Source organism: Schistocerca serialis, chromosome 4 (assembly GCF_023864345.2).
Source record: "Schistocerca serialis cubense isolate TAMUIC-IGC-003099 chromosome 4, iqSchSeri2.2, whole genome shotgun sequence".
NCBI lineage: Eukaryota > Metazoa > Arthropoda > Insecta > Orthoptera > Acrididae > Schistocerca > Schistocerca serialis.
Window position 1 is genome coordinate 800782269 of NC_064641.1, and position 14267 is coordinate 800796535.

Genomic DNA, 14267 nt, shown 5'->3' on the forward strand with positions numbered 1-14267 from the left:
CCAATTTGCTTTGCTTACCTGTAGCTCCTCTTATCTTTAGACCTACTATGGGCATTTCCACAAAATTCTAACTATACTGGATCTTGTCTCTAAATTGTTCAGATATACCACAAATTGGGCTACCTGCATCAAACAGTTCCCTTCCCATTGATCAACCTTGATCTTAATGTAAGGACATCCAAAATCTGAATCATTATCTCTGTTATTAGGCGCTTCATGTAAAAGATAACTTTCAGTTTCATTAAATGCTACATCCACACTGTTTATCCAAGGTTTTATCAATTTTACTGGTATCATAGCATTACTTTGGTTACACATGCTGTCAGGTGAAGATTGAACGCACTGCATGGGTTCCATAGCACAACTTACATCACTTATTACAGAAGGAACACAAAATATATTACTGTCAAAATTACATTTCCTACTGACATCATCTTTCACTTCATTCCACCAATTTGGATACAAATTTTAACTAACCACATAACTTACTCCAGATTGCACATTTATCTACATTATCATCAATTTGTTCCCAAACAAATTTCAAAAAGTTTTCACCTTTATTCTCTAAGCTTACAGATAACACACCTTTACTGTTTGGGTCACTGCTCTGCATGAAATTAATGAAAAACTGCTTTGACTGGACTAGTATTCCATGACTCTCGCTTGTTGTTGTTGTTGTTGTTGTTGTGGTCTTCAGTCCTGAGACTGGTTTGATGCAGCTCTCCATACTACTCTCGCTTATATCATCATAAGCATCACTTACCTTATCTGTATTCGCAAATAACTCTGAAACTTCATTATTCTTAAACTCCACAAAACCTGACCATCATCGTCCCACCGAGCGAGGTGGCACAGTGGTAGCACACTGGACTCGCATTCGGAAGGACGACGGTTCAATCCCGTGTCCGGCCATCCTGATTTAGGTTTTCCGTGATTTCCCTAAATCGGTCCAGGCAAATGCCGGGATGGTTCCTTTCAAAGGGCACGGCCGACTTCCATCCACATCCTTCCCATATCTGATGAGACCGATGACCTCGCTGTTTGGTCTCTTCCCCCAAACAACCCAACCCAACTCATCATCATAATATTCTTCCAACATTACTTCATCAACATCATCAGCAACAAAAGTTTCAGCAACATTAAAGTCACACACCTCACCTACATTCATTTGCAATAAGCTCCCAGCCTCAGACTTACCAACCTCAGTTATTTCACACCTCTCATTCACATCTACATAAAAAATACCACCTAATTCAGATCCAATGCAGTCAAAACCTGTTTTACATGCATCAATAATGCTGTTTTCTAACCAAGGGAAGTAATCAGTAAAACACGCTGCATCAAAATTCCCATTACTCTCTCATTCTGGTTTGTGATTAGTACCTACATCACTATAATTAAACATAGTATTCCAAAACTTTTGACCAAAACATAAATGAGAATCCGATATTCCTTATGTCCAACTTCAGATACTTGTGCCTCATTATTAGTACTGTTATTATTGTCTAATTGCAAGTGTAAATTGGAGGTCCTGTACTTGTTGTGTTTCCTCACCCCAAAACTGTGAACCTTCATTGAAGCGGACTGCCGTTTCTCAAGTAGTTACCTCTATGATTGTTTCTCCTATTAAATTGACATGATTATCCCCATTATTCCTGTTCTGCTGATGTTCAAAGTTTCTGTCTCTATTACCATGTTGATCCTGATAGAAGTTACCACTAGCTCTGTCTCTGTAGTTATTACCATTTTGATCTCTATCATTTCAATTGTTATGGTACAGGCTGCTTTCCATTGCCCTATCTAGCCTGTCAACATATCGTAAAAATTGTTCAAGACAATCATCAGGTCCATGTACTAAAAAACACTGCAATCTCTCTGGTAATCTTCTGTATGCATCAATCAATGTCATTTCGTCAAATGGTTTTTTAAGGTGTGTTAATTTCTTAAGCTGATTCTTACAAAACTCTTTCAGGGTACCATCTCTATTCCTATAATTAGGACCATTCAGAAATTCACTTTTAATTCTCCCTTGGTCAGCTTCTGACCAAAATTTATTTAAAAAACTTTTTTCGAAACTTTGCTATGTCTCCCACTGACTTACATTTAGATTTACCCAAGACAGAGCTTCACCTTCAAGACATCTTTTAATAAATTTAATTTTTTGGTCATCACTCATGCCTGACACAAAACTATCTCTACAGTGGTGTAGAAAATCCACTGGATGTAAATTGTGTGATGGAAAACTTTTGATTGGAATGTTGGACTACGCAATACCATTATCTGAATATAGATTGTTGTGAATGCAATTTTCCTAAACTACTGAAATTTTTTAATCTAAAACATTTACAGTAGCATACTGTTTTCAGCATTTAAAATTTTTTGATCTAAGCTACTAAAGTTCTGTTCCGTTTTTCCTCTACGACCTTTTGCTGAACTCTTTATGTCATTAACATTCTTCTCCTGTCATGCAGATTCATTTACTAGATCATTTTCCAAAACAATAAATTTACTTTGGAGAAGACATCAACTTTTTCATTCACACCTTTTAATACATGTGATAGCCCATTTTTTATTTCCCAAACCTGATTACTAAGTTGGTCTATTTGGTATTGTACCCTGTCCATTTTACCATTGTTTTCAGTTTTCAGGTCATTTAATTGTCCTTGTAGTGAAGTAAATTTTCTGGTTAACTGATCATTAACGGCACGAAATTTGCTATTGTTATGTGTCTTTATCTCAGTTAACTGATATTCACTGCGCAAAATTTGTTTTTATTATCCGTCTTCATTTTTTCTAATTTTGCTAAAATCAACTCAAAACATTGGTTTCCAAGGTTTCTTTGCTGACTAGACTTTCACTTGGTTCAGACATGTTTTGGCTGGGTCATACAGCTTTCACTTCATCACCACTACCCTCGCCTCTATTCATTTTCTTAGCAATCTCACGAGTCCACCAAAAAAAAAAAAGTTTGTCTTTAGCTTTTTTTCTTATTGATGTCCGTCATCGTAGCTGTAAAGGCCTCTTTCAATTGATCTGGTTCGTCATTGTTGATAGTATCTCATCACTAATGACATGACTTTGTTGGACAGTCCTCAGGTCTTCTTTTGTTGCGTGATTGGGACTTCAATCTTTGTTGTTGTTGTTGTTGTTCTTCTGCAACAGACAAAACTTCATTATCAGTCAACAGATCCTGGCTGAGCACCCCCACTTGTAATCTTACCCTCCCTCACATCACCATTAAATTTCTCTGTCTCTAAAAGTTTCGAAAGCTTCAAGAGACATAAGATGTACAAAAGAAAATATTTTTACTTATCTTCATTTTCTCTTGGTGTTGGCTGCAGTTGTCGCGTCTGGGGGTATTCTTGAAGCTGAAATTTTGATTTTGTATGTTCCTGTTGATCTGAATAATGTTTGAAGATTTGCTTCTTTTACTCTTGAATTTTATTTTTGTCACATTATTCAATATCACACCGGCTTTACAATTTCCACTTCAGAATACAAATCCACATTGTTAAAATTGTAACTACATCTGTTTCCATCAGAGGCATGCCCACTACCACCAACACTCTGCGGTACTGACAACATTCCAAAGAGTTTACAGGCTTTCTTGACAAAAGTAGAATCTTTACCAAGTTATATCATTACCTTATAAATGAATCCAGAAATAAATTTAATAATTCACATTAGATTGTGCAATTAATAATATGAATTCTAAGTATGCCACATATTTTGTAATTTAAATAAAGAATAATTTTAACCATACATGGAGGGTGTAACAAATTAATATCTGTTTGTACATTTTAATCTGAAATATAATACATCGTATACAAAATCAAATTAAATCCTTTCAGTGAAACAACTGAGAATGTTCACCTATACCAGATTAGGGATTAATCCTGGTATCAGTTACTTCTAAAAAAAAATTTTCTCTTAGAAAAAGGTGTCCCATTACACAGCACATGTCAGAATTCAATGGCAGCACAATCGTCACTGCAGTTTGTTGTTCCAAAATATTGCTGGTCTCGTTGGTCAGGGGTCACAACTGTCATGTGAATATGGAATCAATGGGTTAAAATGACTGTTGAATCTTATGCAGTTGGTGGATTCAAAGGGTCATACTGAACCCCATGCAGGATCTCAATGATGTTGCAGCGTAACAAGCGATGGCATAACGATCAAGGATGGAAGAGCAGAGACGGCTGTGAGACGACGTCATGCTGACTAACCCCTCTCTAGGATGACACCAAGACAGGTGCTTCCTCTACACGAAGAGAATATGAGCACTGCACTGTCTAGCCGTGGATGGAGTGGAAGAAGAGCCGTCATACAAATGCTGCAGCAGTGAATTATGAACTGTATTGTTTTTCTTGCATTGAAACTGTATATACCGAAGGACATTGATTATTTGCATGTTGCCACTTGCTTGTTACACACCTTTGTGAATACCAAAGTTATGTATAGTCAATTTAAATTAGTGTTAAACTCTGTTAATAAGATTTGCTTGAAGTGTTGTTTAGCAATCCGAAAAAGCAGCTTCCTATGCACCTTATATTAGATGAGTGGGCAGAATAAAAAAATTGGTTCCAGGCTACTAGCAGCTGAGAAGACCGACATATTGTTCATTCGGCCGTGTAGGATAAACAGCCACGTCACGTACATTGAGTCACTAAATGAACTTGTTTGCAGAAAGACATATATCCATCCATACAGTGTGAAAAGTCTAGAGCACTAAACACTGTCAGCATGGTAACCATTTTTGCGGGTCCGTTCGGTTATGTCAGCAGACAGATGCACAAATTGTGGCATGCCCGTTACCAACATTAGTCTGAGGAGTACCACCATGTCATATTTTCAGATGATCAGATGAGTCGCAGTTCTTTTTTTAGTTTCATGACATACCTGTCCCTGTGTGGATGCTCTGAGGATAATAAAAGATTGCCAGACTGCATCTGTCACCATCATCATCGTCATACGGGTTCAGTGCCTGGCGTGATCATATGGGATGTCATGGGGTACACAGTGCAGTCAGCTCTGGTTCACATAGCTGGTAGTTTGGACAGCAGGCTTTACGTTTCTGACATGTTAAGGTTAGTGGGTGTGTCTTATTGTAGAAGGCTCTGTGATGTTGTCTTTCAATGTCAGTTTGCAAAACCGCATAATGTCCTGACCTATTTCAGTACAAAGGATGTCCAACTTTTTCCCTGGCCAGTACATCTACTGATATCTCACCCACCAAAAACATTTGTTCATGAGTTGCCAAGGGCAGCATGCACCACTCACCAGCCACTACGATTGATGGACTCTTACTTGTAATTGAAGCAACGTGGAACGACGTACCAGTGTGTCAACCAAGCTCACTTTGATTCGATGCTTGGCTGGATTAGAGCCATTTTGGCTGTCATAGATGACAGGTTTGTGTAATAAATTTCGCATCCTATACATCCCCAAATCACCTGCAAATGGTATCCTGTATTCTTCCTATTAAACTATATACACACAAGAAATAAGATTGTGTTATTTGTTTTCCTTTCTGATGTTGAAATTTTAATTGCCAGCAGTGTATGTTGTTCGACACAAAATTTACTGTTCACAATAATCTGATCAAGTAAGTGTCCATATCAGCAACATATTATTCATCTTCAAGTAAGTGGACGACTTTCCTCATCCAGAATGAGACTTTCGCTCTGCAGCGGAGTGTGCGCTGATATGAAACTTCCTGGCAGATTAAAACTGTGTGCCCGACCAAGACTCGAACTCTGGACCTTTGCCTTTTGCGGGCAAGTGCTCTACTGACTGAGCTACCGAAGCACGCCTCACGTCCGGTCCTCACAGCTTTACTTCTGCCAGTATCTCGTCTCCTACCTTCCAAACTTTACAGAAGCTCTCCTGCAAACCTTGCAGAACTAGCACTCCTTTCCTCATGTTTTTATTTCCAGGTATGTTAAACTGTCCTCACACGGGATGTGTTTCACATCATGAAGCAACCCACACGTGGTATCGAGTGTTGCTATACACTCTGAAATGATGTGTTACGATACATATCATGGAACGTGGTCCTTATCGTGAATTGCGACCATAGCAGTCTCCAGTAGCAGTCGTCAGCTGCATCTGGAACCTAATCACACAGTTTATTTATGAAAATGGACACACCTAAAACCATTGCTTTAGCACTGTTAGCAATCATCAAAGAAGAGTGGAGAAAACTGTGAAGAAGAATCTGGGCTCGATGATGGCTTCAACAGTGAATTGTTGGTAAGAGATACTACATAGGCTGCACAATGATGGAATTCCTCACTGTGATGTCACCAGCTTCTCATCCACTAACATTTTCATATCCCACGAGAGAACACATTTACAGTTTGAAGCATTTGTTAAAAATAAAATACAGCACATTCACTTAATGTGCCATTAATCTCTCTGAAAAAAAAAGAAAAAAAAAACACCTTTTACATTCCCCAGCAGAGAATTCATATTCATATGCATAACACTGGTCTTTGTAATTCTGGCTATTAGGTCCTACTACGGTCAAATTTTACTGACTGCTAAAATTTACCCAAATGCTTCATACAGTGTGAACAACTTGAAGCATGCAAAAGGGAATACAAACAATAGAAAATGAGATTGACAGTGAGCGCAAAATGGCTAAGCAGGAATGGATAGAGGACAAATGTAAGGATTTAGAAGCATATTCCACTAGTAGAAGGATAGATGCCACCTGCAGGAAAATTAGAGGCTTTTGGAGAAAAGAGAAGCAGATGTATGAATATCAAGAGCTCAGATGGAAATCAATCCTAAGCAGACTTCTTTGCTGAAAGGTGGAAGGAGTGAACTTCAAGGCAATATTATAGAAAGTAAGAGGATGTAGATGAAGATTAGATGGGAGACACTGTGAGAAAAATTTGACGTAGCACTGAAACAAGGTCACAGGAGCAGACCATTCCATCAGAACTACTGATAGCCCCGGAAGAATCAGCCATGACAAAACTCTTCCATCTGGCATGCAAGATGTATGAGTTGGGCGAAATACCTTCAGATTTCAAGAAGAATATAATAACTCCAATTCCAAAGAAAGCAGTTGTGAGAGATGTCAAAATTACTGAACTGTTTGTGTGTCTATCGACCTGCCAGCACTTAAGTTTGGTAAGTCACATCATTTTTCCCATGTGGAATGTTTCCCTCTAGTATATTTACTGAACTATTAGTTTGATAAGTCATGGTTACAAAATACAAACATGAATGCTTTACAGAAGAATTGAAAAACAGGTAGCATCTGATACTGGAGAAGATCAGTTTGGATTCCAGAGAAATGTAGGAACATGCAAGGCAATATGAAACCTATGGCTTATCTTGGAAGGTAGGTTAAGGAAAGGCAAACCTACATTAAAGCACTTGTAGACTTACAGTTTTAGACAACTTTGAGTGAAAACACTTTTTAAAATTCTGAAGATAGCATTGATAAGATACAGGAGAGAAAGGTTATTTACAATCTGTACAGAAACCAGACTGCAATTATAAGAGTTAAAGGACACAAAAGGAAAGCACTGTTTGAGAATTGAGGATAGTAGTGTAACCCTGACATAATTCAATCTGTACATTGAGCAAGCAGTAAAGGAAACCAAAGAAAAATTTGGAACAGGAATTAAAGTTCAAGGTCAAGAAACAAAAACTCTGAAGTTTGTCAATGACATTTTAATTCTGTCGAGAACAGCAAATTCTTGGAAGAGCAGCTGAACAGAATGGAAAGTGCCTTGAAAGGAGGATATAAGATGAACTTCAGCAAAAACAAAACAAGGATAATGGAATGTAGTATAATTAAATCATACGACGCTGAGGGATTTAGGTTAGGAAATGACACTCAGAAAGTAGCAGATGAGTTTTGGTATTTGGTCAGCAAAATTACTGATGATGTCTGGTGTAGAGAAGATATAAAATGCAAATTGGGAATGGCAAGAAAAGCATATTTGGAAAAAAGAAACTTGTTGACGTAGAATATAGACTTAAATGTTAGGAAATCTCTTCTGGAGGTTTTTGTCTGGAGTGTAGCCATGTATGGAAGGGAAACATGGATGCTAAACAGTTTAGATAAGAAGAGAGTTGAAGCTTTTGAAATGTGCTACAGAAGTATGCTGAAAATTATATGGATAGATCAAATAAGTAATGAAGAGGTACTGAATAGAATTGGAGAGACAAGAAACCTGTGGCACAACTTGACTAAAAGAATGATCAGTTGACAGGACACATTCTGAGACCTCAAAGTATCACCACTTGAATATTGGAGGGAAGAGAGAGGGTTAAAAATCATGGAGAGTGACCAAGAAATGAATACACTAAGCAGATTCAGAAGGATGCAGGTTGCATTAGTTATTCAGACATGAAGCAGCTTACACAGGATAGGGTAGCATGGAGAGCTGCATCAAACCAGTCTTCAGATTGAAGACCACAACACCAAGTTTCCAAGATGTGAGAAATTCTTTCAAGGTAATGGTCAGACTTGTCATGTCAAAACCTTTAGCAATGTTCTTGCTTCTTGTACTTAACACCAGGTAAAATCCATATACAAAATTTTCGCTACTGACATTACCTGGAAATTACTGAAAAACAGTTATAAGGCATGCTGATTTTCACTTAGTTCCTGCACTTGAATTTGATTGGTGTACTGTTCTAGATTCTTTTGTTGTCTGGTGTGGTGCTTGGAGTATACACAATTAAATATAAGGTTTCCAACATGTTAGCATTAATTTTATTACTTGTTGCTATTGCAAAAATGCAAAATAGTGATGCAATGTTGCAAATATACGTTTTTGTGCACCGTGACATACAGTTAAGGATGACATCAGAAGCCCTGCAAGATACCTCAGAAATTTTTAGACAAAATTGATCCGCAGTTAGGAATGAATCTGCCCAAACGTCAGTGTGTTTTGAAGAGTCTGACACATATATAATCAGATTTTGAAACTGGGTAGAGAAAAACAGACAGTGTACTACTAATTATAACTTGAGAATATTGGGCCCTCTACACAAATGATCTTCCACTGACTTTAAAGGGCACTTCAAAGCTGTAATGTTTACTGATGATGCAAGCATACTAACCAATGCTCCACATTCAACCCTAGCATGCAGAGTGCAAACAGTAGCAGGTCAGTCCTACAAGTGGTTCACTGCTAAGAAGTAGAGGCCCCAAGAAATGTGATCGACTTTTTGAAATCATCTGTACTCTGAAGTGTAACAATAATAGAAATTCATGGATGGAAAAAATACGTAAACAGAGGAAAGGCTACCACTTACCAAAAGAAGACTGGCGCATGGTGTACAGAAACATGGAACAGAAAACAGGCAATACTAGCATTCGAGCTCTTGCTGCTTTTCTAGTAAGAGTACATACATTCACACACACAATCACACAGACACCCAAAGCTAAGCAAATCTGATGGTGGTGAGACGATTATGGAATATCAATTATTGCAAGCAGTTGCCTGGGTAGAGTGTAGGGAAGGATGCATGAGGCAAGTAGTGGGTAGTGTGAAGTAGGTCTTTCATCAGATGACTTAGCAACTGCATAACAAGACGACAAGGAGTTCAGAGGGAGGGCGTATAAGGGATAGAGAGAGGGAGAGGGGTGAGAGGGAAAAGAGAGGAAGGTGGTGTTGAAGAGAGAGAGAGTAAGGCAGATGGGTGGAAAAACAGGGTGAGAGGAGAGAGAAGGGGGTGGGGGCAAAGAGAATGAGATAGAGAGCCCATATGAGGCCAGAGGGAGTGTCTGCATGAGTTATGGAGGTGGAGGGGGGGGGGGGGGGGGAGCAAGACTGGTGGTTGAAGCAATATGTGATCTGGATGGGGACAGAAGAGGAAAAGTAATGTGATGTCTTACGGACCATGTAGATTCTGGAAGAATCCTTCCTATCCAGTCAATGCCTAAAGCCCCTTGCCTGGTTCAGATTCACTGCTGACATTTTCATGATCTGGACTCATGGCAGGAACGACCTTAGCTCCTTCCTCCATAACCTTAATACCTACTCCAAAATCCACTCCACCTGGTCTTTCTCAAATTAACGAGCTACCTTTCTAGATGCTAATCTCCGCCTCTCAGGTGGCTCCATAAGTATGCCTGTTCATATAAAGCACATCGACCACCAGCAGTACCTCCACTTTGACAGCTGTTGCCTGTTACATGTCAAAAAGTCTCCTCCTTATAGCCATGCCACACATGGATGCCATATCTGCAATGGACAGCAGGAGTTGTTGAAATATACTGATAGCCTTACCAGAATCTTTATTGACAGACAATACCCTATTCAGTGCATCCATAAACAGATCTCCCATGCCATCTCCTCCTCTGATACCAGTAACCCCTGTTAAGCAGCCGCCATGTAGCACTCCTCTAATCACCCAGTAATACCCTGACCATGAGAAGCTCAACTACATCACATTTCAGCACCGAAGCTGAAATTGTTATAGATACAGAAAGCTGGCTGAAGCCAGAGAGAAATTCTGCCGAAATTTTTACAAAGGTACAGACGGTGTTTATATTCCTATTAACTTCCATATTCAGGGATGCTGCAACGGCCTTATGATCACTGATTCCCTGTTCTGCACATACAGAGTCGAAAAGTTCGGGTCTGTTTGTTATCAGTAGCCCCAAGATGTTATCTCCTTCACACCCAGTGCATTTGTTACACAGCACCCCTTAAGGCTGTTCCCAGTTGGTGCACTGAATGTGCATGTTCAAGTAGTCTAAATTCATTCTACAAATAGAGATACTGAAGGTTTCATCACATACGCGGTAGGGACCAGGGTTTGATGACCTTAAAGTAAACAGTTTTGGTACAGCTGCCTCAGATGGTCTCTATGTTGACCCATTATTTTAGTTTCTGGATAATTTCTTTCTTATTCAAGGGTTCAAAACCCACTCTTTGTATTAGGTTGGTGCATAAGTTTGTAGTGTTTTTCCATAAGTTTAATAAAAACAACATATATACATAACAGAGACCTTCATCAACTATAATATATTCTCCTTCTCTATTTATAACAGTCTGCCAATGCTCGGGTAACTTTTCAATTCCGCGACAGTGGACAACACAAGGTTTGAGGCAAAGAACTCTTTGAGCCATGTTCAGAGTGCATTTGCATCCAGAACAGGAGTTCATTGAAGGTTGTTCAATAGAGAGCAGAAAAGCTGAAGATCTGAGGGGAGAATTCATGTGAATAAGGTTGGTGTGGAATCACTTCCCAAGGCAACTCCTGTAGAGTGTTTTTTGTCAGTCTAGCAGAAGGGGGGCTGGTGTTATCGTGGAGTAGCATCACTTCACGCAGTCTCCTTGGTTGCTGTTCGTGGATTGTATCTGCAAGACACCTCGATTGTTGACAATAGATGTCAACAGTGATGGTTACACCTTATAGAAGCAATTCATAGTACACCACACCGTCGCTGTTCCACCAGATGCATAGCATTATCTTTTGCGGATGCATAAAGATCTTCGTTCAGGGAGTTGCTGCTTTGTTTGGGATCAACCATTCTTTCTTTTCTTTATGTTTGCATAAAGACACCATTTCTCATTACCAGTAATGATACAGGACAGGAATGGTCAGTGTTGCTCACAAGCCAATTGATGATGAGCAGGCAGAGATGCACATACAGCTAACCACCGATTTTTGTGATTTTGGCTTAAGAGTATGCGGCATACAAACACCCAGTTTTTGAACCTTTCCCATTGCATGTAAATATCGCATGATGGTGAAATGATCACAATTCATCGCATCTGCCAGTTCTCAAGTTCACTGATGTGGATCATTGTGGATTAGTGGAGTTAAACAATCTTCATCTTTCCTGAACATGGAGAGTCACTATGTCAAAACGATCCTCCTTAAAACGACAAAGACATTTTCTTGCCATGCTCTATCCAATGGCATTATCCCCATACACGGTGCAAATGTTTCTGGCTGCTTTCAAGGCTGTCACCCTTCTACTGAATTCAAACAGAAGAATATGTCAGACATGTTCTGATTTCTCCACTTGGCACTCCATTTCCTTGTGTCCACAGCTCCACTCACTGTCTCTGAATGACAAAATGTTAACTCAGATAACAGCACTGAACTGAAAATAAAAATGACAATCAATAAATAAGCCCACAGCAACTGGAATACCAACATGCAAAATAAATATGCTTCGATTTTACGCTTGCCTAGTATTATGTAGATACTATTTCACACACTATGTAACATCACCTCGTTTTTGAAATTCACTTGAGAAATATCACTATCTACAGACAAAAACTGAATTATTATTTATCTTTGTGCTTTGTTCCTGTTTCTATACTTGTCATTTACTACAGTCTTTCATTTATGAGTTGCTCTCTATTCTTCCTCTCCTCTCATAGTATGTCTATAAGACTGTTTATAACTTACTGGCCCTGATTATTTCACTTACCTGTCTATGGTGCAATTATTGTAGGGTGGACAAATTTTTATAATGTAGCTAAATCTCACAATTTTAACTATTCCCTTCATCTGATGCTAATAACAGATAGCTCACAAATTTATAAAACGGCATGAGTTAGTCTGTCTGTGATAAGCTGTCAGAATGCACATAATGTATTTTTCATTCTGGAACACAGTGATTTTGATAAATTGTCACTGCAGTGATTACTTTATCTGTGAAGTAAATATTTCTGAAAGTGCAAAGTTTGTGAACTAGTACTTGTTAGTACCAATAATAATTAATGATTCTTCGAATCAATGAGTCTTTAAAATTGTGATGCTTCAAATATATTGCATTACTGCAAATAACTAACATGGAAACTGTTGAAATGACATATGCTGTTTTTAAAAGAAGAGAAGAGGAGATAGAAAAGTACAAACTGGCACATATTACACAATGGAGTAACTGCCAGATTCTTGTCTAACAAGGGGAGGGTCTGACACCTGCGTCACCAATTTTGATCAAGTTTTGCAAGCACATTCTGTATTAAAAATAAAGACACATGTTTCTGCTTTTTGCTAGACACTCCCTAGTTTTTGAAGAAAATCAAGGTCAAAGCTGATGACGGAAAATCATATTCTGAATGTTATACATCAAAAGATCACCTAAAAACAAACATTTTTTTTAATAATAATATGCGGTCCAAAGTTAATCATGTTTGAGTAATTTACATTTTTGTGCTTTAAGGCTACAACCTACATTGGGTATCTGTTATTCAAAATGTTCTTGCATAACTTGATCAAAATCAGTGACCCACATGTTAGACCCTCATCTTGTAAGACATCACTTCATGACTCCCTATTCCAGGTGAGCTCTGAAAGCACAAGTCAGGGCTGTACCTATTATAATAAATGTCTGTTAGCACCAAATGCTTCCAATTATGCAGCAGAAGTGGAACTGAACTCCTACTGTTGTACAAGGATCTGACTGTTCTGGTAAGCTCAAATTCTCTGTGTACTGAAAGGCCATAAGTTTGCATATTGGTCATATGAAAACATCTTGCAATTATTGCTGGAAGAATGGCATCTGACAGTATATAGTATGGTTTGTAGATGCATCTGTGGATTTTCCAAGATTGTTTAGCATCATGAAAGGCATTATTACTTTATTTGGTTCTGAATGCATTCATGTATATCAGATAACTCACAAACACACTGCCAGAAAAAATAATTAGCACACCTGGGAAGACGATGTTGATTTTGATCCAATGACAGCGTATGCCACCTGGGGGATAGTAGACGTACTGATAATGGTTTCAACATAGTCCACCAACGGACTGCATAGTGGCATAGGTACCCGAGTGCCATCTGTTTGCTCACAGCCTGAAAGCACAGTGTGGTGCAAATGTGTGAAGCAAGCAGGCAACCTCGCCATGGCAATGCATTCATGCTTGCAACAGCCCACTGGGTGAGACTGAAACGGGTCAAATCGTGGCCTTCCAAGTGGCGGCATGGTCCTTTTAGAGAACTGTCACACAAGTTGGACATGCTGCGTCAATTGTGCAATAATGTATCAGTGGTCACGTGAACATCCTCACCTCTGTAGATGGGGTTCTGGACACCAGTGCAGCACAGACACTCACCAGGATCTTCACACTGTATGAGCAGCAGTCGGAGACCATACAGCTACCACAGTAGAGATAAGAGGGCTTACAAGCCCAAATGTGTCAACAAGAACTGTTGCTAACTGGTCATTAGTAGTGGGACTACAGGCATGCACACCCCTAGCCATCTTCCATTCATGCCACAGCATTGATGTGCACAGCTTGACTGGTGCTGTCAGAGGATCACTT